The sequence below is a fragment of the Apostichopus japonicus genome, chromosome 6 (genome assembly GCF_037975245.1).
Source record: "Apostichopus japonicus isolate 1M-3 chromosome 6, ASM3797524v1, whole genome shotgun sequence".
Classification (NCBI taxonomy): Eukaryota; Metazoa; Echinodermata; class Holothuroidea; order Aspidochirotida; family Stichopodidae; genus Apostichopus; species Apostichopus japonicus.
The window spans coordinates 3,214,383-3,238,000 of NC_092566.1; the positions used below are offsets into that span (position 1 = coordinate 3,214,383).

The following is a 23,618-nucleotide window of genomic DNA, read 5'->3' on the forward strand; positions in this document are numbered from 1 at the left end:
CATATTGTACTGAAGTAATGGTACAAGGTAATGTACATAAAACTCTTGCTTAGAATCTCGCACTTGTGCTCTCATATCAAGGGAAATTCTGCTTGCACTTATGTACTCAGGACATTGTACTTGTGACACAAGTCTGCTGCCAAATATATATAAACCTATAAAAGCAGCAAAGAGGAGCAACCTCTTTGTAAACATCTCATCTTCTTTGAGTGATGAGCTTGACTTCACACATCTGACTAGTTCTTTTCTTTGGCTGCGAATCTGGGAAAAAAATGTCAAGTGACATTCACATGAATTACTTCCACATTTCATGAACTAATGTAGAGATTTATTCGACCGTGTGACATTGAAAGGAGACATAAACACCAAAAATCCTTCGTCAAATGACTGCAATCAACCAGATTCTAGTATAAAGCTGACAAAAAATGATGTTCCCCAGGTATTGAACCTTAAAAAGCCAGCTCTTTTTCCATCAATTTTTTATTTCTGTATTGGATCACTTTTGATTTCAGTATTGGATCACTCTGCAGGAAAGGGGAAATCCTAAGTTTCAATTCTGAGTTTAGAATTTGTCGTAGGTGAAACTAGATGAAGTAACCATAGAATGTTACAACAATTGTTATTGGGGATTGATCAAATATCATGGTCATAAAATGGAGTGTGTGAGGTTTCTGTATGGTTAGATACTGAAGGAAGAGGGCAGTGACCATACAATGGGGTCATTGGGAACACAGCACTCTAAGAATGTTCCCAGTTTACAAGCTGGATTAGATAAGAGTTTCTATGTATAGGCGACAGGTTAGAGTGGAAAAGGTAAATTCTTCCATTAAAATCATGTTATTCTTTCCGTTATTTCGGTTCAAGAAAAGGACACCAGACATTTAGCGTTCCATCCTTGGACTTTGCAATCGTTAATACTATCATTGACTTGAATACAATCAAAATTCATATATACATTGTTAAATATAAATGCCATTACATAACTGCAGACAGAAATTGATATATTAGTTTGGTTGTTTTCCATCGATTGATTACATCAACAGATGATTTTGAAAGTCTGCAACCTATTAATGTTCAACTTTCAATTTTGGTCACATTCTTTCTTACTCACACACGACAAATTATGAAAACAGCTGTTCCGTTTGTAAGCACTCTAAACATATCTTCAAATTAAAGGTACAGTACTAGCATACACATACTGTCAAATGAGAATGAAGCTACGTATCACTGTTAGAGGGTTCTCTCAGAAGGAAGGGAACTTGGCAAGGTACAGAGGTCAGGGAAGGGGGTTAACCTAAGAGGGGACGAGACTGGTTCTCAGATATGTTGTTACATTACAGTAATAGGTCTAGACTTTTGATCCACTTGTTATTATAAAACTTACTGGTTTATATATTTACGAGTGACCCGCTTACCTGTCTCCTCACAACATTAGCACCACATTCTACTGTGTCTAGTATGCCCTGGTAATCTTTTAACACTGTGCACCTTCAGTGACCGGTCCTATCCGGTCAATGCCCTGCCTTCTCATAACATCTTAGAAGAAGTATAACAGATAAAAACATGTACACAAAGATGAGAAACTGCCTATTCGCGATACTGTGAAATAGGCGGTTCGAACGAAGTAGTTTCGCGGAACTACTACCTGAGAAAATAACGTTACGCTAATAAAAAACGAACACATGGGCGTGAGTTGCACACTTCAAACAGCCCCCAAACTCCCTTCCCTATAAGAAAAGGATACTTATCGGGCTGTAATAGGCTGTTGAAACGCTTAGAAATCCAATAGGATGTAAAGAAGGTAATTATCCAATGTAATCCGGGCAGTTTTCGAAAGATTTGAATCCACTACAAAAACGCATGAGTAAACACTTTGGATGGTAGAATGAGAAGGCAGGGCATTGACCGGACAGGACCGGTCACTGAGGGTGAACAGTGTTAAAAGATTACCAGGGCATACTAGACACGGTAGAATGTGGTGCTATGGTTGTGAGGAGACAGGTAAGCGGGGAATGAAGTAAATACTCTTTATCACCTACACATGTGTATCATGCAATGATACCTTGAACAAACTGTTCAAATTTGGTGATCTACCAGTTTTGAATTTTTTTCTCTATAATGGAGTACTATGGTTGCTATGGTACTAAATTGCTACACATCGTTGGACTGTATATTAACATTTTGCATATCATTCTGCAAAATTTGCCATACTGCATAAATACTGTATAAATTATATCAACTAGATATATATCACGATATAACTCGTCTGCACCTGACGGTCATCGATAACGATATGAATTCAATTAAAGTACGAGTTTAATTAGCCGAAACTGACAAGTTACGTTCAGCTGAGACAAATCGGTGGCTAAAAGCATTCCCATTCTCTTGATGAATCACACTGGTACTAAAGCTAACAACCTCTCTGCAAAAAGGCAACATTTTAACCTTGAAAAACCACGCTTAGTTTATTATTGTGACACTGGTTTGATGAATATGACCCTAGGGCCACAATTATTTGCATACATGTTTGATGACTCTTCCATGATGATGAAACAGTTTTTCAAAAAACAAAATATTGTGAAGAAAATAAAACAAGTTCTGACCCAGTTGATCAGTATCTTAATTGTACCTGACTTTCTCTTCAGTTTTTTATTCAGTTGTTTAGTTTACTGTAGTTCTAGAAAAGTAATTAGATTAAATTGTTGGGTGTACAGAAATGTGACTGTCTTAATATCACATGCTGTTGCTTATTTGTTTCTCTCAGCCTTAGGAGGTGATATCTCTTCTGGGTCATACATTGTTTCTCAGCCTCAAATATTCACTCATTTCTACAAGTGATCTATCGCCATGGCAATGTTTCGAAACAGCGAAATCATTCTCTTCATTGTTCATTTACATAGTTCTAGTAAATACCACCTGGGAACGTGTGGCCAAGATACATAATATTAACTATAAACAATCGACCACATGTGGACCATATAACTTTAAAGATGTCCAAACTGACATTCAGTCTTGAAATTTACATAAAAGGGAATATGCACAACATAGCAACAACGTGCAATGAAGAGCAATGCATCTAGATAACAATTTACGGTAAAATCTGGAGGAGGAGAACTGAGGAGTTAGAGAGCTAAAGAGTGGGAGAGTTGAGGAGTACTGGGAGAGCTGAGGAGTGGAAAGCTGAGGAGAGAGCTGAGGAGAGAGCTGAGGAGTGGGGAGCTGAGGAGTGGGGAGCTGAGGAGTGGGGAGCTGAGGAGTGGGGAGCTGAGGAGTGGGGGGCTGAGGAGTGGGGGCTGAGGAGTGGGAGAGTGGGAGAGCTGATGAGTGGGGAGCTGAGGAGTGGGATAGCTGAGGAGTGGGAGAGCTGAGGAGTGGGACAGCTGAGGAGTGGGGAGCTGAGGAGTGGGAGAGCTGAGGAGTGGGGAGCTGAGGAGTGGGGAGCTGAGGAGTGGGAGAGCTGAGGAGTGGGGAGCTGAGAAGTGGGAGAGCTGAGGAGTGGGGAGCTGAGGAGTGGGGAAGCTGAGGCATGGGGGAGCTGCAGAGTGGGGGAACTGAGGAGTGGGGGAACTGAGGAGTGGGAGAGTTGAGTGGAAGAGCTGAGTGGGAGAGCTGGGGAGCAGGAGAGCTGGGAGTGGGAAAGCTGGGAGTGGGCGAGCCGAAGAGTGGGAGAACTCAGGAGTGGGAGAACTCAGAAGTGGGAGAACTCAGGAGTGGGAGAGTTGAAGAGTGGGAGACCACCTGCCATGTAACAAACAGCCAAAAGAAAAAGATTGTCATAACCATAACCTGACTCTACCAAAACACATTGAGGAGTGTTAGATTACTGTCGACTAGCACAATGTGTCAGAAGTCGCAATAAAATGTTTCTTGAAAGTTTGAACATAAGTGACCAATATTGAACTTATTAGCATTCAGATTCAAGCTACAACTGTCATATCATTACAGTGTAAAATTTGACCAAAGAAAATAGTAAAGTTTTAACATGTGACATTTGATCCATAGAAGACCGTATTCACAGGCACAACCTTGCAGATACTGTGTAACATACAGTATGTCCCCATTTACGCACCTTTGAGAACGCGGCAAGTTGTTGAGCCGTGGGTCCGATCCTTAGCGTAACATGAATCAGACTACCCGAATTGGACCCTTCAATAGACTACTGTAGGATCGTGGGACAATGGCTCCTGGCACTGGTTGTTAATTATTGTAATGTAAGTGCAGATCGGATTGACCAGGCAAAAGTGGTGACCTTTTAATTTCCGCTGTTCTTTGTTAAATGCGTAATTTGAAACAATGGCATAGACTGTATTAAGAGGAACCCTAGTAACCTACATAAATTACATAAATTACACAGATTATGGTTTTGCACCTCGTGTTTTAGTAGTAAAGCAAAATTCATCTCACTGTCCAGTTATTGCGAACAATGGCCTGGTACCGAGCACAGGGTCTAACATAAAGACGAGGAAGTTCAAAAACTAGTTGACCTTCTTTAAATACTGGCCACCAAGGGCAAGTTTCATCCCTAATGATCTGACTGATATCAAAATTGCTTTTGTACATTTACACACATTTGTTATCAATATTACTAACAATGTACAACCTTTTCTCTCTCTAATGTCTTTCCTAAATATTTGTTCCGCCAACATTTTCAAACTTGAAAAGAAATTAATGGTATGCGGCTGTATGTGAAGGAAGTCCCACAATGGGATTGCAAAATGAAAGCTATGAGCATTACACATAGTACCCAGCAACAACAGTAATGTCCCAAAAACTTACTGAAAGAGAATAAGAAACTGCCATTATTTGTGGACCAGGAAAAGTGACAAATAAAAAAACATACTTTACTTCAAAAACTTGCAAAATATAACATCATTTTGAAATTAATTCCCCAAAACTTTGGTTTGGGGATTTACGAGGGACGATAATTACCTGTCTCCCACTCCAAATCTTTCCCTATCTACCTTAACTACACTTTGCAAGGTTGTAGCACTGTGCCCTCGCTCTCTGGCCAGCGCTCAACTTACTCCTTCCGAATCTACGCATTTTTGTCGGCAAAATTTGCTTTAAAGCTTTCCATCGTTTGCTATGATTTTCATGATTGGATTTGAATCTGTGAATACTGGAATCTCTCATTCCTGTCGATGGTAGTGTTACCAATTCATCTAGGTTAGGGACAGAAGATGAGAAGCTACGTATATATGTTGATTGGAGACAGGCAAATAAAGGAGGAGAGTAAATATTTGCAACTCTTGTACTACTGTGTGTAGTAGTGTCTAATATTACTACTGAGTAGTGTGCCATGCCTATCAGATACAGTAGGTTGTGACAACAAAGAGTTAATAGTGCTCATAAACCTATAGTGGTGAAATGATAGACCATACGTAAATCATTTTTGTTCAAACTTCCTGGTTTATATATTTACGAGTGACGAGCTTACCTGTCTCCATTAACGCTACGCTACTCAAAAACGAACACATGGGCGTGGGTCGCACACTAAAAACAGCCCCCAAACTCCCTCCCTTTATAAGAAAAGGATACTTATCAGGCTGTAAAAGACTGTAGAACATTCTGAAGTCCAATGGATGTACAGAAGGTAAAAATCCAATGTATTCTGGGCAATTTCTGTAAGATTTGGTATCCACTACGAAAACGCATGTGTAAACACTTTGGATGGTAGAATGAGAAGGGCAACGACCGGAGGAGCCGGTCGCTGAGGGTGCACAGTGTTAAAAGATTACCAGGGCATACTAGACACGGTAGAATGAGGTGCTATGGTTGTGAGGAGACAGGTAAGCGAGGAGCGAAGTAAATAGTACAGTTAACGTGCAGACGACACCGCAAGGATCTTTATAAGCATAGCTAACTATGGCTGGGGCTTTTAATACTTGTTGACTGTTCAATTCGTTAAGTGACAGACCTGGAATCTATCATGTCTAGTTTTCCTGTTAAATTGAAGTGAGTAACATTGATTGACAAACATAACATCAAGTTCACATAGCTGTTGCTGTTTGTGTTAGCCTAGTAGGAAGTATTATTGTCAACTATGCATGCCTAATGTTACATATGGGCATCATACATTGGTTGTTGGATTCCATACACCGTGCCCTATATTTAAAACATGAAGAACTCTATTTTGGCATGCTCTTTATAATCGTATATTGTTTACCTCATAATTTATCCATGGAAAATGCAAGCAGTATAGCTGATGTTAAGCATAGAGTAATCATAATAATAATAAATGAGACTTATATAGCGCCCAATCAGTGAACAAAAGTCACTGCTCAAAGCGCTTTACAAAGAAAGTAAATTAATGAAGCTATTGAGGTTTCTTCCATGTTTGCAGCAAGTGGTGAAAATTTGTGAAATTGTTAAACTGAGAAAAGCCCACAAAAGCTATTTAACCTTAACTATCTCGCTTCACTTTTACATAAATTTATTCAATATTCACCCTCTTCTTTTAAGAATGCTTAAATTACATGAAAGGGAAACTTCATCAGTTCTGTAATCAGATATACTACAAAACTTCAAACCTCAAATCGCCCAAAAACTTTGGTGAAATTTAGATACACTTAAGGCAAATATCACTTCACATGCATGGTAGGAGATATAAACCCGAACTTAATCACCGAGTCTCAGTTCTCTAAACTAAGAATTACATATATGTCTTTTTGAAGAAAAAAACTTACGATAAAACAACATCCTACCTTTAGCAGCTTGTATAAGTCGCCCCAAACTAGCATAGTGCTTTCCTTGCGTTCATCCACCGTTTCGACTACATAAGCTTACGATGCCGTGACAAAAACCTACGCACTTGATTGCCCACAACGATATTCTCATTCATTTTTACAAGCACTGTCATCTAATAAGCCAATTTAAACATCTTGTGCATGTGTTGTCATGGTTACCATTTGCTGTTCTGATTTTCTTCCCCAATTATACAAACTGCAGTAGCTTGTAGTGTTACCAAACATTTCTGGCAGAGTTAAGAGAATAAAATACAGAAGATAGTATGACCTTGGGGGTAGTAACTGATGAACATTTCAAAAGAAACATTTACTAATCAAAGGACAATTAGCGATATGAGGCCAAAGGCAGACACAGACTACGAACAGGCCAACACAGATGGAGAAGGAAAACTTGTTTTTTGGGGGGAAAATAAGAGTAATTGATGAAATGGAGGGCTCAATTTTTTTTTACTTAAAGCAGCATACAGGGCTTGATGTTTTAATAGGGTTGTGAACTATAAATCTCTCATGAATAAATTGTTTGCTGGACAACCCAGATGTATCACTGAGATTATTTGAACAAGGGAAGGGGGGTTGAGAGGGGATGAGGCAAGGGTAACCACAGACTTGAAGACAGTATCACATTCCAATGTACATCTTTTAAGACCAATTTGCTAGACAGAAAAAAGTAAAAGCTGCAATTTTATTTGACTTTGCCACCATTTGGTGGTACCACTGTACATAGATTTGTTAAATGTACAAATGATTTAGCTGGTATCGCATATAATGGCTAATTGCGGGTGGTACACAAATTTGAAGATGTTTAGCAGTTTTTATGCATATGACCATGCACAGTATTTTATGCAAAACTAAATATGAATACTACATTTTTGTCTGTAAAGGAAAGAAATTGTACCTGAAAAGTCCTTGGTTACTTATTTAGCATGATTACGTTAGTCTACCAGCATCCATTCAGGACTGACGAAATTAGAGAAATTCAAGAGTTTACCTACAGTATGAACAAACATCAAGCATTACACATTTAAATCTGTGAGACAAAAACGTTTTTTTTTGTAAACTTGTGTTGGAATGGTTGTGGTTCTGTTTTTACCTCCATGATTCCACACAGATTCCTGAGACTGATAGGGTATCTAATAATGTGTAAATATTCCATGGGCTGGTCAGGGATCACCAAAAGTAGGTCCGCCTGCCCCACCCTCACCCTCTCACAAAAAAACAAATTGGCAAATTTCAAGTTGTCTGAACTCTGAAGGATAGCCAGCATACTTCTTCAAAAATGATAATGAGATGCATACTAAGCAGTAAGCAAGAAATTTGCAAAATTATCATACTTTGTCATCCAAAACTGCTCTATTGTTATTAATGTCTCCCTCCACCCCTCTGGCCTACCAACCCCTGTCTTATACACTAACTAAGCTTTGACATCAGCCATGACAGTAATGTCATCCGTGAGTAGAGGGCTGGGGAGGGGGAGGGAGTGTAGGAGCAAGGGTGAGAATATCTAAACTGATGTCCCATGGTAATACGTATGTCCTTATGGTGCATAAAGTACAGAGTCCTTCCCTCTGTTGTCCATCCTTTGGTAGGATGATCCCTATAGAGGATGAGCACTATAGCTAGGGTAAATCCCTTTGGGAAGTTATTTTTAGAACAAACTACAGTGATTGGTAACAAATTGCTGATTCACAGTTAACTATTAATAGCTCCTGTATAACATCAGGATGTAGAATATAACTGACAAATAACAACTGTACCTTACGCTAGATATGGCTGGTTTATTGTGAAAAGATTATCTTGGTTTTATATTGCCTGTCAAAATCAATCACTTTGCAAAATTATTTCTTTTGTATAAATTACTAGGAAGTTTGTAAAAGTTTGGTGACTCTTTGCAAGCAAGTTAGCTATGTTTATTATAAATGTTACAAACAAACTAGAAAGCTATGTTCAATTCCGTGCAGTCGGTCATAGTCGACTCTTCCCATCCATTCTTAAACCATTTTTCCTCTTCTTCGACAGTGCTTAAGAACATATCACTTTCGCTTAATGCTCCTTTTTTTCAAAATGGTCTTCTTTGGAAGATATAGTCAAATGATGGGCATACAGTATGAATCAATTCAAGCTATTTGAAATAGCAATTCAACACAAGATTTTTGTGTTTTGTCAAGTACATTTAAACATTTTGCATAAAGCATGAAGCACTGCAGCATATCGTTACACACACAAGACCAAGACTGGTTAAAGTAACTCATTCCACCTACAGTACTGTCTGGAATGTGACCCTATTTACGATCTATAAATGTGATAAAATCAATTCCATGGCAACATGCAAAGTGTCTGATCTTTTCTTCGAATAAATTTTCTATGAATAGTTTGCTTTCTTCTCATTGTTCCTTTAATAAACAACTTCATATAATTTAATAAGTACTTATATCATAATAAAAATACTTATATAAGATGTACAATATGTAGTGTGCTGTATACAGTTTAGTATATTCATGAATTGGCACAAAAGAGGAAGTTATATATAACCACATTCCTCAGGAAACAGTTATTCCTTCCATATTGTTTCAAAATGCCTTTGAGGGAAGTTTATATGAGATCAGAGGGAGAGATAGAAATTGATTGAAAGTTGTGTAACCACCACAAAAATGTTGACTTATGAAAAGGCAAAAAATAGAAATCATTCCAAAGGGAGCATATAAGGAAGGTTGGGGCCCGGGGGGGGGGTGACCAGGAAGTAAGTTAGAGAGGGGGTGATGCTAAAATGTTTATACTTTTTTCAGATAAAGTAGATGGCAAAGTGATTAAGTTGACTGAAGACTGGTATTAAAGAGAGAGGAACGAAGTTTGCAATTTAAATTGGTAACCTAGATAATCTTAATTTGCATATATAGTGATATTTAGTATACATCATTTTTTTTGGGCAAATAAATTCAACTGAAATATTATCAAGTACAGACTAGAAGGACTGAAAATTAAGTGTCCAAATTTTATGTTGCAGTTTGAAAGACTGAATTTTATCCCTCTTATAAAAATAGTTATACTATTTCTACATGTGCATAAAAAAGACTGCTTTACATGTTTGCACTGGTATAGCAATTTGATGTACATTTTCTTAACTGTGATCTTCAGTAATAATATTGAAGTTATTCTTTTGTGTTTTCACAGAAAAATGGGTAATATGAGCTTTTGTTTTTCAGGACATTAAACAGAACAGATATATAAAATTCCTTCTTTTTATTTTATTTTTCCTTCTCATTGTTATTTTTATTTTTATTTTTGGTAGATTTGTATGATGCATCTTTTCAGAAAGGGTGAATTTTTAATTTCCTAAACTTACTAATTACTCCCAGATTAAAAAAACAAAATTCCTTAAATTCACAACAAGTGACAACCACAGCACTGCCACATTATCTGAGATTATAGTGTGACTAATGAATGTTCATCTATTAATGACGTCCCACCTCAAATGGCGCATATTAATTAGCCAGAAGTACAAACCGCATGACATATACAGCTCCCCATAGACCCCATTTCTGAGTAATTGTTCCGTTACAATGTTTCAGTGTTCAATATTTTGTGCAGAGTCAGCAGAAATTTGAGATTGTTTGCTATATCTGTTTACATTCAAAATTAATTGTTTCCATTCTCAGTAACACTCCAGATCTATATGAGCTTGCCCGGAGATTTACAATACTTCTTAAGACCATTTTGTTTTGCATCTACAGAATTTTCTTTCCATCTTATTCACAGTATGTTATGATCATGATGAACAATACAAGTGTTTACAGGCATTATTTTACAGTTCAGCTTTTTGTTTTTTTAATTAAAGTAGCTGCCAAAATTTCACAAATCTTTCTGTAAAGATACCGACCCAAAATCAGATGATAATCGATAAAAAAAAAGACTCCTAGATTTTTCCTCATAATTAATGTTAATGATAAAGCATTCAATCGTTACCCGGGGACAAATTCTTTTAATGGTCGTCGGGGACGACCGATATCAGTCTTGGAGTGCGTGTCCGGCGGACGACAAGTTGTTTACATCAAATTCAGATCGCGTTGTAACTAAATACTCCAAAATTAGATAAAGTGATAAATTGGTTATCATCCTTCATCACTTCATGGAGAGACCGAAATAAAACCAAAAATCGCGATATAGACCTACTGTATGATCCATCCACAGCTGGTGTTCTGTTCACTATAAAACCTACACATCTCTCAGGACTACAGTATACAGATATATCTGTCAATATTTATTCGGACAATCAAATCTGCAGCTTGACCCAAAGAGTAATTAAAACAAATTCCTTAAAATTTTGCCCTGATAACATTCATTCCAAACAATAAATAATATCCTTTTCACATCAGCACTGATCAATTAAAAACTGTAACTTTATCAAAAACTATATTCCTTTGTTTTCTTCGATTATTCAAGCCTTGGCAATTCAAACTCATGGAAATGCAATTGGACAAGACACTATTAAAGATACCTGACGTGACCTTTAACCTACATTTTCCCATAATAAACGACACTAACTTTTGTTTTCCTCTGTTTTTTTCCTGTTTTTTTTATCAGTAAAAGTGTCTACATAGCATGGATAGGCTTGTAGGGTCGTAGCTACTGTATATAAGCAATGTACACCTCGCAGTCACAACACTTTTGCATCTACTGTAGATGAAGGAAAACGAAATTGCCGTGCATGTGTTTGTTTTGCAAAAGATTATACATGTACCGTTTTGCATTTTAAATCAGTTAGTAGAGATGAAACGAAAAGTTGTTTGCAGTATTAGTAAATACACGTCAGTGTAAATACAGAAAAAGATTAGGCTTAACAATTGCATTTTATGTTCAGTGTATAATACACCACTACTTGGATGGGGGGGGGGGGTGGAGACCAAGCTTAAATAAAGGCAGGGAATTATTTATTTGATTCCACAGGTCACAGAATGCTATGCAAAGTGTCCTAGTATATGAAGATGTATATTAGTTTTACTACACAAGTACCAATGTAGCATTTGAAAAGAGACAAAATACAGAGCCTTCCAAATTGCGATCAAATTTTTCCCTGAATGGTTAGAACGGGAGCAACTTTTCACACATTTCCCCTGTAATCTCTTCTTCCCTTCAAATTTTAACCTTACTTTAAAAAAAAAAAAAAAAACCTGCATTCTTTTGATTCACAGAGGGGACAGTATCCTCAGGATCTAGAATCAAGACTGATGTACAGCAAAGATATGAAATTAAAAATATATTTTAGGCAACAAAATCAAAAGGTTAGATGGTCTACTAACAAAAGACATTTTACAAATTTTCAAAATGGCAGCACAGAATTTCGAAATTACCATCAAACGACTACGATTGCCCATAACATCACTCCATCACGAACAATACTCCCACTTTCACTTAAAAATTGAATACTGTAACGTGTAACCATTGCATTTTCTTCTTGGTTACAATTCAATCTTTTGCTCAAATTTTTAAAGTGTTTTTTGCACGGTCCTCACAGTTGCACCTGCAAAACAGATCATCACAAAATCGCCCCGAAAAGTCCAGGGGCCGTAATTGGAAATATTTTTGCAATTTAGATGAAGGTAAAAAGTGGTGGTCAAAAATTCATGGAATGGAATTCTGGGGATGTTATGAAATATCGGCAAAATGTACATGATAAAGTGCACCAACGACAGAAAGGTGCATAAAATTTCAAGCACATCGCTTGTTAAGTAAGGCTGGTAAGGTATCAATTAACTACAGGATATTTATGCAACAAACAAATGGCTTGATAGCAATCGTAATGGACGGAAGCAGACTTTTGCATAACTCAAATATGAGGGGGAAAAAAAACGAGCAGAAGATAGCTTCATTTGACAAGTTGCAACTTTAAGTGAGATGTGATAATACGTAAAGATTGTTTTTGTTAAATAACGCACGTAGGAATGCATGTACAGCCACATACTGGGTCTGTTTTGCACTAAGTTTGCTTCAAAGCTTGTCGTTCACATGTGAATATTAAAGTAAAACTGAAAAGTGTAATAATGTCTGAGAGTTATAAATGGACAGAGTCTTTTGTCTAAATGCAACAAAAAATTGTCAGCAAGATATTATGTCGACAATGGTTCTAAGTATATATATGAACTGGCAGTACTAGCAAAAGTCCTAGAGACCTTCATAAAGCAACTGTTTTGTTTAACAAGAGATAATGTCTGATCCATATGAAATGCAAAGACAAACTGGTTATGTAAAAAAACTTACAAAACAACTTGTTTCATTGTAGGTTGTGTAGAACATTAAGTGAAGTTCTATGCTATCCGACAACATGGAAGCATTCACCCTAACTAAGCTTCCATACTAAATGTAGTTTCATTATCTAGTGAAATTTCATTTAAAAAAAAATAAAACCCATATTTTGAAAATTCCTCATCTGCTTATTGCATTTCAAAAAAACAAAAAAAGAATTAAGTAAATGAGTGGTAACATTTCTAACAATGTAATGAAGTTACATTATGAACTCAAAACATATTATTTGAAGAAAAAAAAGAGGTAAATTTTCAAAATTCCTCATTTCCTTAATATTACATTTCATTAAAAATAGGGAAATGTAAAATGCGTCATGAGTAGTATAAACATCTCTATCATATTACAGTTTGTAGTTTCTTCAAATTTCATTTAAAAAACAAAAGCCAAATTTTGAAACTTCCTCATCTCCTTAAAATTACATTTCATTAAAATTGGGATATGTAAAGTGTCTGAGTAATAACATTTTTTAGCATCTCGCAGTGTTGTAGAAACTTAGAGAACATAGAAGCTGAGATCGTATGCAAATAGCCAATTTTATGCACGCATGTTATAGAAAACTATCAGGGGACATTTGAGGCCAGGAGGGGGACAAATTTCATTACGGCATGTATAGATGCTGTCCATAAATGTATTAGATAAACATCATTGTGTGTTCTAAATTGTGTTAACTGAATGCCTACATAGGCATGTGAATGAAGTACTGTATATATACCAAGGGGTTGGAAAGGGATAAATTTTGTGGAAGGCAAAGATATATATGCGAGTATATTTGCCCAGTGAATTAGGCATTTCAAAAATGACGAAGATACGCATGCCAAGTGTCAGTATGTGTTTAGGAGGGGGCTAGGGGAGGTTTTCACAACCAACCGGTGTCCCATAAGCAGCTACAATGACCGAATGTATGCCTGCAGTAATAACATGACTTATGGACATGAACAGAGAATTTAAATAGAGACACAAAGCAAGAATTTTTACAATGCCTGGTATTGTATGCTTTTGTTGGCCAAACTAGACAGGTGACCAGTGTTATATATGCACACAGTACAGTGACATATGATAATAATAATCAGCAGTCATATTTTACAAATGTGGGAGAAGCCCTCAAGGGCTTATGTATAACAATTTACACGTTGGGTGGCTTCCAATTCAACATTGGAAATTAAACTACCAGATAACCTCCAGTCTTTTACTATGAAATAATGCTCCAAGTGTTACTGTCAAAAATTTCTTAGATCCAACCCATGGTTTGACATATATACAGTAGTCTGTGCTATATTATTGTGACAATGCAGTACAGAGCTCTGGGGTTGTGGATGTATGTTATATCAAACATTTTCTAAACCGAACATTCTCCACAGGCTTGCGGTACTTACGGTTAAAAGACGTCATTTGCTTCTAAGGTTTTAAATGATTAACATGTATCAATTTCCTTGAAACGAAACTAATTTTTTGTGAAAACATGTCAGTACTATCTCCATGTCACTTGCATAGATATTGGTTGACATTGACTTTAACTTATTTCCGTTTCTCTAATGTACGTACAACAATAGTAACACTGCACGCTAGTGCATCACCATTGATATCTTAATTTATATTGTTACAGGTACATATATAACTGTATTTGTGCTTCACCTTTTATAATTTGGTATAGCGTGACCACAACTTACATACATGTGTAAGAGGCTTCTGTAATATTAATGCTTTTTGATACAGAGTGGTAAGACTTCTTATCGCCAGGGGGAAACAAACTTGTGGGAAGGGCTTCCTAAAGATGCTTCTTTATATGCATACCTGTAATATAGGCAACATATTAGGAGGGCACCTTCTCCTGATGCTGTGATAGGCCTCTTTGAGAAGTTTCATGTGGGAGGGACTTCTTCCAATGCCTCCAGTGATATGGCAAAGGGCTTCCTCCAGTGAAATGTGAGGGCTTCCTCCAGTGAAAGGATATGAATGTTGAGATCACTTACATACAATATGGTTTCACATTTTGTGCAGACAGTCCTGACTTTAGTGAGCTAAATTGCAAAAATTCTTAACTCAGTATAATGCTTGAAAACTTGTTTGATGTCTCACAAACACACCATTACCATTACTACATTCCCATATACCTTGCAAAGAACACGGTCTTTGAAGCCAGCACTAATAACAGATCTTTCATCCGTGACATCAGCCGCTATCTCATATTGTACTGCAAGTGTAAGCTTTACACTACTTAACATTTTGAACCTGATATGTTCCGGTTACGATTACAAATTCGGGTGTCACAAAACGGGGAGAACGGAGGCTGATTTTCTCTACGCAGATAGTTTTCAGACTTCCAGGAGGAGCCGGGGCCACCATAAATAACGAAAAAGCGACATGCAATTTTAGCAAACAGCGAGATGTCTATCATGTGTAATGACCACTGGGTTTTGAATTTCTTAACATTTTTATTAACTTTAAGATGGATTTTTATTAGTACTGTACATAAATAATATGTCATTCTGACCAAGTCATGAAGTACAGCACTCAATCCTCAATTTAAAGTCACCGGGAAAAAATTTGTGTGTCACACAAAATTAAATATTTTTTATAGCGCTGTAATGTTGCCTTGGTAAACCATTCAAGAATTTGCACAATCGCAGTTCTTACAAGGTCCTTTCGGTGGATTCTAGCGACAAACAACGTATTGGGTTGGTGTGTGGGTGGATATAAGTGACACTGTTTTCTTGTATTGTTCTCTCTATTTACTTATAAATGGGAGCGCTCTACTAGACAAGCCCTCTGGGTTTTTTGGAGTGCTTCCTTTCACAATTTTCCCTGTTGTTGATATGTTTTGTGACTTAGTTAACTTCTCTGTACTTATATTGTGAAGAAACAACTAAATGAAATGAAAACAGGTTTTTGCAGGTGTCGATCCACAGGATTGTTCACTACCCCCACCACTCCCTTTTTGCAATACCACACACCAATAAAAAAAATAAAAATTCAACATACAACCTTGCATGTTGAACTAATTTTATACATTCAAACCATCTTCAACGACTAACTATAAATATCACCCTTTAATAGCGTAATTTAAGAGTCTGCACTCTCCTTGTTTGTGGGTAATACAGCTCTTTAGATGCCAACCATCAGATCAAATGGAAGTAGGGCACACATAAACATAATTATTCTTCTCAGCCATTGTAATGAGCTATTTGCAAGAAAATTATGGCATCTCACTCTGAAACTATCATATATTTCTTACATTTTTGGGGGGGGGAGAGGGGGGATTGGCAGGGGGGATCTGATGCCTAAATGATACTTCAACTGTTCATTTAACATGGTAACAAGTCTTTAATAGAGTAAAATACTCAACTGAATGCAGTATTATTACTTTTGAATGGTGCATTGGGTTGATATTGGCAATTTGGCATATATTTATTCAATCAAGGCAATTTTTTTTAAATTCTGCAGATCTTGAGATACAACTGATCTAATGAGGAAATGATGTTTGTTATTTGAACTATATTGTTCACTGACACTACGATGGACCTATGAACCTATTCAATCAAAAACATCAGCAATGTTCAGATTTAAAACCGCAGTGTTTTGGTTAAAATTTGGAAACGGTTAGTGAGGGAGGGTACAGGCACTCTAAATCTACCAGACTTAAAAGTGTGTTACGTCACAACGTCATCGTTCAAGCTACACGCTGCAAGTAACACTGTTTAAATGTAGCCATTGAACAGTGTATTATGGACCGTATAGAGCCAACACGTACAGTTAAAATCCGTTGTCGCTTAAAGGGTGTGAAGACTCGCGCACAAAGAAACGTCTCATGCCGGTAATCTGACCTAGTTTCGACTGAGGTGTAACAGACGGTAATTAGACACTAGTGTACAGTCACTACATGCAGCTACGGTCAATACCCATAACACAGTGTACATAGCAGCAAAGGACATCTCAGCAGGGAGTTGTGATGGAACTCCCTGATCTCAGGTCCAGATAAATGATAACAAGGTGTCACTTTTCATTACTGTCTGCATTTTGTAGCAATAAGAAAAAAAACTTCACTTGCAAGAAACAAAAAGTTAACTTTTTCACAGGGCGGCACGCGGTTTGGGGCGAGCCTTCAATGCCTTTAAATATAAATCGTAACTTCAAATGGCTCACACGTTTCACAATCTATAGAATGCCTTCAATACGAGGAAAAAACTGAGAAGGATGGCCAATACAGTGAATATCTGGGGACCACACTGTCAACTGCAAGAAATTATCAAATACTTCTCAAATTTGCTAAGTGTGAATAATATTGTACGCACTGAAGTATTAGTCATTCTTTGCTGTAGTCATTCCTATTTAGCGACATTTAAAAGAGCACAAAGATTTAAGGTATTTTTTACTAGTTCACAGTTGCACAGAGCAAGTTACTTTTCTTACAGCGGAGAGCCTAGATGTAAAGTACTGTACTTGGTCCTGATGGGGATATGAAGTCTCTTCAGTGGAAACACCTAATCAATTATTATTTATTATTATTATTATACAAAATTTCTATAGCGCCTTATCCAATCAGAAATTACTCTAAGGCGCTTTACAGTAAATACATACAAACATGATATACAAATATATAAATCGATAATGTAAGGTATAAAAAGGGTAGACAATTTGTTATATACAATCTGACAATAAATTGTATAAAAACACTGCAAATGGGAAATCGAAAATTATACAAACAAATTCTTAAAATTTAAAATATATATCAATGTGAAAAATTTTAAATTTTAAAAGCGCTATAAACGCAAAATGGAAAATGCGTTGTAATAATGTGGCAATAAATAGTGTAGAAAGCACAGTTAATGAAATGCAGATCTAAAAAGAAAGGTTTTGACTCGTTTTTTAAATTCATCTATATTTTTGGCACACTTAGCTTCCTCCGATAAACTGTTCCATAATGTCGCAGATGAGTAATCGAAACGCCTGTTTCCGTAAGTAGAAGTTTTAATGACAGGTTTGGTAAGTAAGGACTTGGATTCTGAGAGTAGAGATCGAGTAGGCTTGTATTTATGTATTAATTCAGAGAGGTAGATAGGGGCTAAACCATTAAGTGACTTATATGTTTATAACAGAATCTTATAATTGAACCTGCAATGAATAGGCAACCAGTGTAAGTCACGTAATACAGGTGTAATATGCTCATGTCTATGAGTGCGACTTACAAGCCGTGCAGCGCGATTCTGAACTCGCTGAAGGCGATCGGTCAGCTTGTGAGGCAGACCATATAGCAGGGCATTGCAGTAATCCAGTTTTGATGTCACAAGGGCATGGATTAGAAATACTACCTGTTTTACAGTTTAGCAATTAGTTGTGGAATATTGGAATGAATTGCACTTTGTTATAATGCCATATTGACAAATATTCCCTCTCAGAGGAGTTTCATAAAAACCGACACTGGCATGAAGCTCCTTAAGTACTAATGAATAATGCAAACGAGATTGCAAAGATTGACGTAAATAACTAAATATTCACCTCATTGGACTATTCACCTGTCCTCTAACTTTGTCAATGATTCATCCAGAATATTTATAAATTGTGGTTCGATAAAAAAAGACGGAAAAACTTCAAAACTTAGCTCAATGTGGTATTGAACTGAGGACAGGCAGTTCAGCCTAATTAACTGTTTGCAAACGTTCTTCAAGCAAATGCAGTTCGTGTATTTATGTACATATATTACACAACTGCAAACATGAATAGAGTAGATTACATCATACATACCATTGCACTGATCTTTATTTACTATACAATGAATAACTTAGTTCAGTATCTGTGTGCTATGTCAAATATCAGCAAACTCTGCTACTTCCTTCCCATACAATACATGTAGAGTATATGTACATACAGTATATATGCATTTATGTACACGTAGCAGTCCATGCATTGCCAACCGTCACACAGAAAACTCATAAAGATTGATCGGAAACCAGACAAAACTGTTGGACAGTATTACCAGAGAAAGGCCTTGGCAAAGTTAGAGCACCCTCCAAAGAGCTGGAGTAATTATTATTTAAATATCTAACGTAGCAATTAACATGCTTTAACAGGTGTGTAGTCCATACAATCGGATGCTCCATGTTGGACGGGGGTATTCTAGAAGGACAGAATGAAAAAGGCTAACGTTGAACCTCTTCATCGGTATAACACTTTCACTTTCAGTCTTTGACCAGTTCCTAAGTCTGTCAATCAAATCATTCGATGATGTTTATTGCCCTTTTAACGGTCACCATAACCAATTCAAGATGATTGTCATGCAAGCCAAACAGAGACCTACTGTATGCTATTGTCATTACTAATACTTGACACAGATATTTACATTATAGTTTGTATTCTCATTACTGTAACTTATACAGTATAACAAGGTTACCCATATAGATAACATCCATATAGTATAACACACCAGTGTACTCTCTTTAGTATCAACTTTGCAGAACTGAGGGCTGGTGCATCAAAGCATGGTACAGTACAATGTGATATCTACAGTATAGATACCTGTCAAATAATGTAGGCCTGCATTACTCAAGCACAAGCTTCAAACTTCAACATGCATTTCTCTGCCATTCTAAAATCATACACTATATATATTGAATTACCAAGATACATCATTTAAATATTCATGCACATTGCTCAAATGCATATTTGTAAACAATTTGGAATGTCAGATCTATAAGAAAATATGGAAAAGATTTTAATTTTTCACTTTTTGAGGATTTGTAAGGGAAATGGCATATGCAGGGGAAGTACAATCAGATCAAGACAATGACCTCTGGAATATGGATGTAAAGTAAGAACTGTGTATAGGGAGAATTGTCTTCCATAATTCTATCTTTACCAGGCAGTGGTTTTATCTTGACTCTAATAAATATCTGTGAACCATTTTTGGCCACATTATAGTGATGACACAGCCAGGTCAGCCCAGGGGAATTTATGACACCAGGATCCCTTTTGAAGTTGATATTTTTTTTAAAGTATAGTGTAAAATAAAATGTATATAACTAGAGAACATTTTTCTTCATCCAGGTGCCCCCTGGTTGACCTCAGGTCCCTGGTGGAGCTCTACGTTCAAAAGTATTTGGCAATTGCATGAGAGGTCTGTTATGAATCAAAACATGATATTCATGCTTCCTTCTAAAATGTCATAGACAACAGGAAATATGCAGTTCACTGTAGCTAAAGATGCTGTTTTTTTTTTAAATCCATATTTGTGTTGCTACATTAGCCATGCTGATATCCAATAGGAAATGTCAATATTGTCATAACACTAAACCAGCATTTCAACACATGTATGTATTGGATTCAAAGGTCCCCAAACAACATTATGTATATGAAAGTTGTCTGCATTTTTTGTGAGATTGTACAGGATTAACAACATGATTGGTTGCAATCCTTTTCACCCTTAAGGCCTTATTTTTTACCCAAAAAATAATAATAATAGAAAAAAAAACCTGATGTATGTATTTGCATTTTATTACATTTGGGAGTGGTTGCAGGGGGTGGCATAGGGAGGGGGTGTGAAGGGGAGGGGTAGTGGAAGAGGGCTGATTCCTAATGTCTCTGCCAGGGTTGATTTCTTGGCAATGTAAACCAGGTAAAAACAGGGAAAAAACTGGTAACACCAGATGAAGCAGTTATTGTTACAATCATTCATAGGTTTAATTTCTGGATGGTCTTCTCAAGTCCATTATAATCTACTTTTTAAACCAACTCTACTTATGAACTCCCAATTACTTAGGCATGTTTGAATGTATTTTCACTAACTTTGTATTGTTTTTTTTGTTTTTTGTCTTGCTTGTTTTGTTTTTTTCTTATTTTTATGATACTTAGGTGATATTTGAAAACAGATAATGCTCATAAACATAGAGTGCTTTCCATATATCAGTAGCAGACTGGATCTTTAGTTTGAATGTGTACAGGATGCTGTACGAGTCTCCAAACAACTCAATCGAGTCCCTTGTAATTAAGTCACACATAATTTGCAGGAGAGGTGTACAAATAGAACACCAATGAACCATCAATTATGACTAAGACTATAGTTTTCAGTCCAACAGAAAGCGATTAACTTAAAAATCGAATATTAGATAGTTTTGAGGTTACTGAAAATATAAATTGTCTTTGATGCCTGCCTTCGTTACTCCCTTAACTGACCTACTCAAGATTTCATTTTCAGTTTTCAAAAGTAATCTTTTTTTTTTCCAGTTTCAGCATTGCATTAGAGCTTGAAAATGTTGACTGAAGAAATGTAAGTTTTGAAGATGAAATTGGCATTGCAGGTCACCAGGAGCGGACGGTAGCCTAATGCTCTAAGCTAAACATGACAACGAGAGTGCAATTGTTGTGAGGGGACATGGAAGAGAAGTAGATTTTATATTCTAGGTAAAAAGGAAATTAAAAAGGAATGAAACTAGTTTCCATTGATGTGCAGGTGCATTGCAAACATCACATAAAATAGGAGATGTGAATTGAGATCCAATAGTCATCATTACCAAGTTCTTTGTCATACCTAACCATTCCATTTGTGAAATATTCAACTTCAAAAGTTATGCCTAACATTAGTGGTAGTAAACTTCAATATGCCTAACTATAGGCCTACTGTCCAAGTTGTCCTAAAGTTGCTAAGTATGATAACTAGTTCCAGTAGTCCTAGGTCTGTGTACTAACAATAAGTAGATGAATGAAACACTGAAAGTTACAGTATTGGGTCTAAGACTGTTACGTGCTGTCCAGGTTTAAAGCAAAGTTAGGCTAGGTCTTAGTTTGCATGACAGTCTTAAACGATAACCAATTATGTTGTATGCTCGGGGCCTACAACTAGTATTGTAGCTGTTGAATGTTTGATTTAGCCCTCTTATTTGCAAGTCACACTTGCAGTTACAAAAGAATAACAATTTTGACATAGCTAAGCACAATGGTAGTAAGCATTATAAGTGGGCAGTTCTAACCAGTGTTTATAATTGGGCTAACGTTAGAACTTGACTATTGAAGTAGCCAAAGTAAGCCTACTGTTGCATGGGCTAGCCTAAGTTAGTATTGAAGTAATCTAACTAGTAGCCTCGTAGTGTAAAAGTTAGTGAGACCAACCCGGTAATGATGAGAGGTTGAAATCCCAGCTGGTTATTTAGGCTCCTTCAACGTGGTCCGACTGATTTTAACCTTAGTTTTACAGATTTGAATATTTGCTGCTTAAGAAAGAAGCGAAGTTGAACAATTTTCGTCCGTGTATCCCTGTCAAATATAATTCTATTTGGGCCGTAATGACGTTGAGTTTACAATTAGACGTAGCACGTCTAATTAGCGGGTTATCAAAAGATTTCTTTGATTCCTACCTCGCTAAAGTACATACAGTGTTAGCAGACCTTCGGAGAAGCACAATATTGAAGCTGACCAGAACCCTATTTCTGTAATATGCTATCATAGCAAATGCTATGTAATAATATCGAAGTTTGAAAACATGTTATGCAATATGACCTCATGTCTTCGGTTCTTCCTTGCAAACAATATTTGGAAAGAGGAAATGTCATAAACGGACTTCGATTGCGGGGGAGGACTGAATTTTTGGTCAACTTTCTATTTCCCGAACCTAGAAAAGCAGTACACGAATTGATGGACGATGACCCTCTGATAATAGGTAGAAAGTAAATGCATTGTTAATAGAGGGCGCAATATGTTTTCTACTAGAGTTTATAAATGGGTTTCCATTTTCTGAAACAGCAACTTTAGTTTTAGCACTGGGTCGGTACGTCTTTGTATTAACATTTCAACTACTGGCACAAACTTTGCATTTACTATATACTTTGTCGAAATTTCCACATCTGTTGGAATTTTCTACTGACTTATCTGAAAATTTCGGAAGTAAGGACTTTGCTAAATCGGAGTTTCTTAGGCCCAGAGTCCCCTTACTATATCGATAAATTTTAAATGTGCTTGACATCTATCCTTTTACTTCGGAAATGTCGGCTCCTTCCTCAAAATTTCGACGGTTTATGTCGAAATTTTGACGTTGTATGTTGAAATTTAGAGATGTTTTATTCCGAAAAGTCGCCTCTTTAGCTTGCAATATTAATTTTCATTTCGGCTTATTTCTTTTCACATAGTGTTGAAATTTAGGTGTTCATATGGAAACTTTTGCTCTGTAAAAAGGCCCGTTGTCGGAGAAGTAAATGCTGTTACATACGCACAGGAAGGTTGCGGTTTTCACTCTCCTAAAATTGCTATGAGAGCACTGCACACTGTGGTGTGTTCAGAGTCCGCGTAAAAGGAGGACTTCACAAAATTTCTTACGATGCTTTTGAAGTTGCTGGTGAAAAGTACGAGCCTAAATATTGACCAATCAAGTTGAATTTTATATCACTAGAGAGAGTATAGTCAACGAACTTTTCTTTAGCATAGGAGGGAAGTTGGTTACGCAATTACACTCCCAGCAAGCACAATGTAAGCATTGAGAGATAGGGACATTCACTGCTTTCCGAAGTGGTTTTTACTTTTTCAGATTAAAAAGTATGGGGTTTGGTTCACACGCATAATAAATGATGACACAATATTGTAAAGAAAAGACACAAT

At 36.7% G+C, this 23,618-nt stretch overlaps 1 protein-coding gene across 1 annotated transcript in view; it reads right to left on the reverse strand.

The window, feature by feature from the left end:
• The window catches only part of LOC139968677 (NACHT domain- and WD repeat-containing protein 1-like), a 129,281-nt gene extending 106,880 nt beyond the window's left edge, over positions 1 to 22,401 (reverse strand). Inside the window, exon 1 of the mRNA XM_071972949.1 lies at positions 22,140 to 22,401. The gene's annotated coding sequence lies outside the window, so the exon portion shown is untranslated. The remainder of the gene's footprint in view (positions 1 to 22,139) is intronic.
• Between the last annotated feature and the right edge of the window lie 1,217 nt (positions 22,402 to 23,618).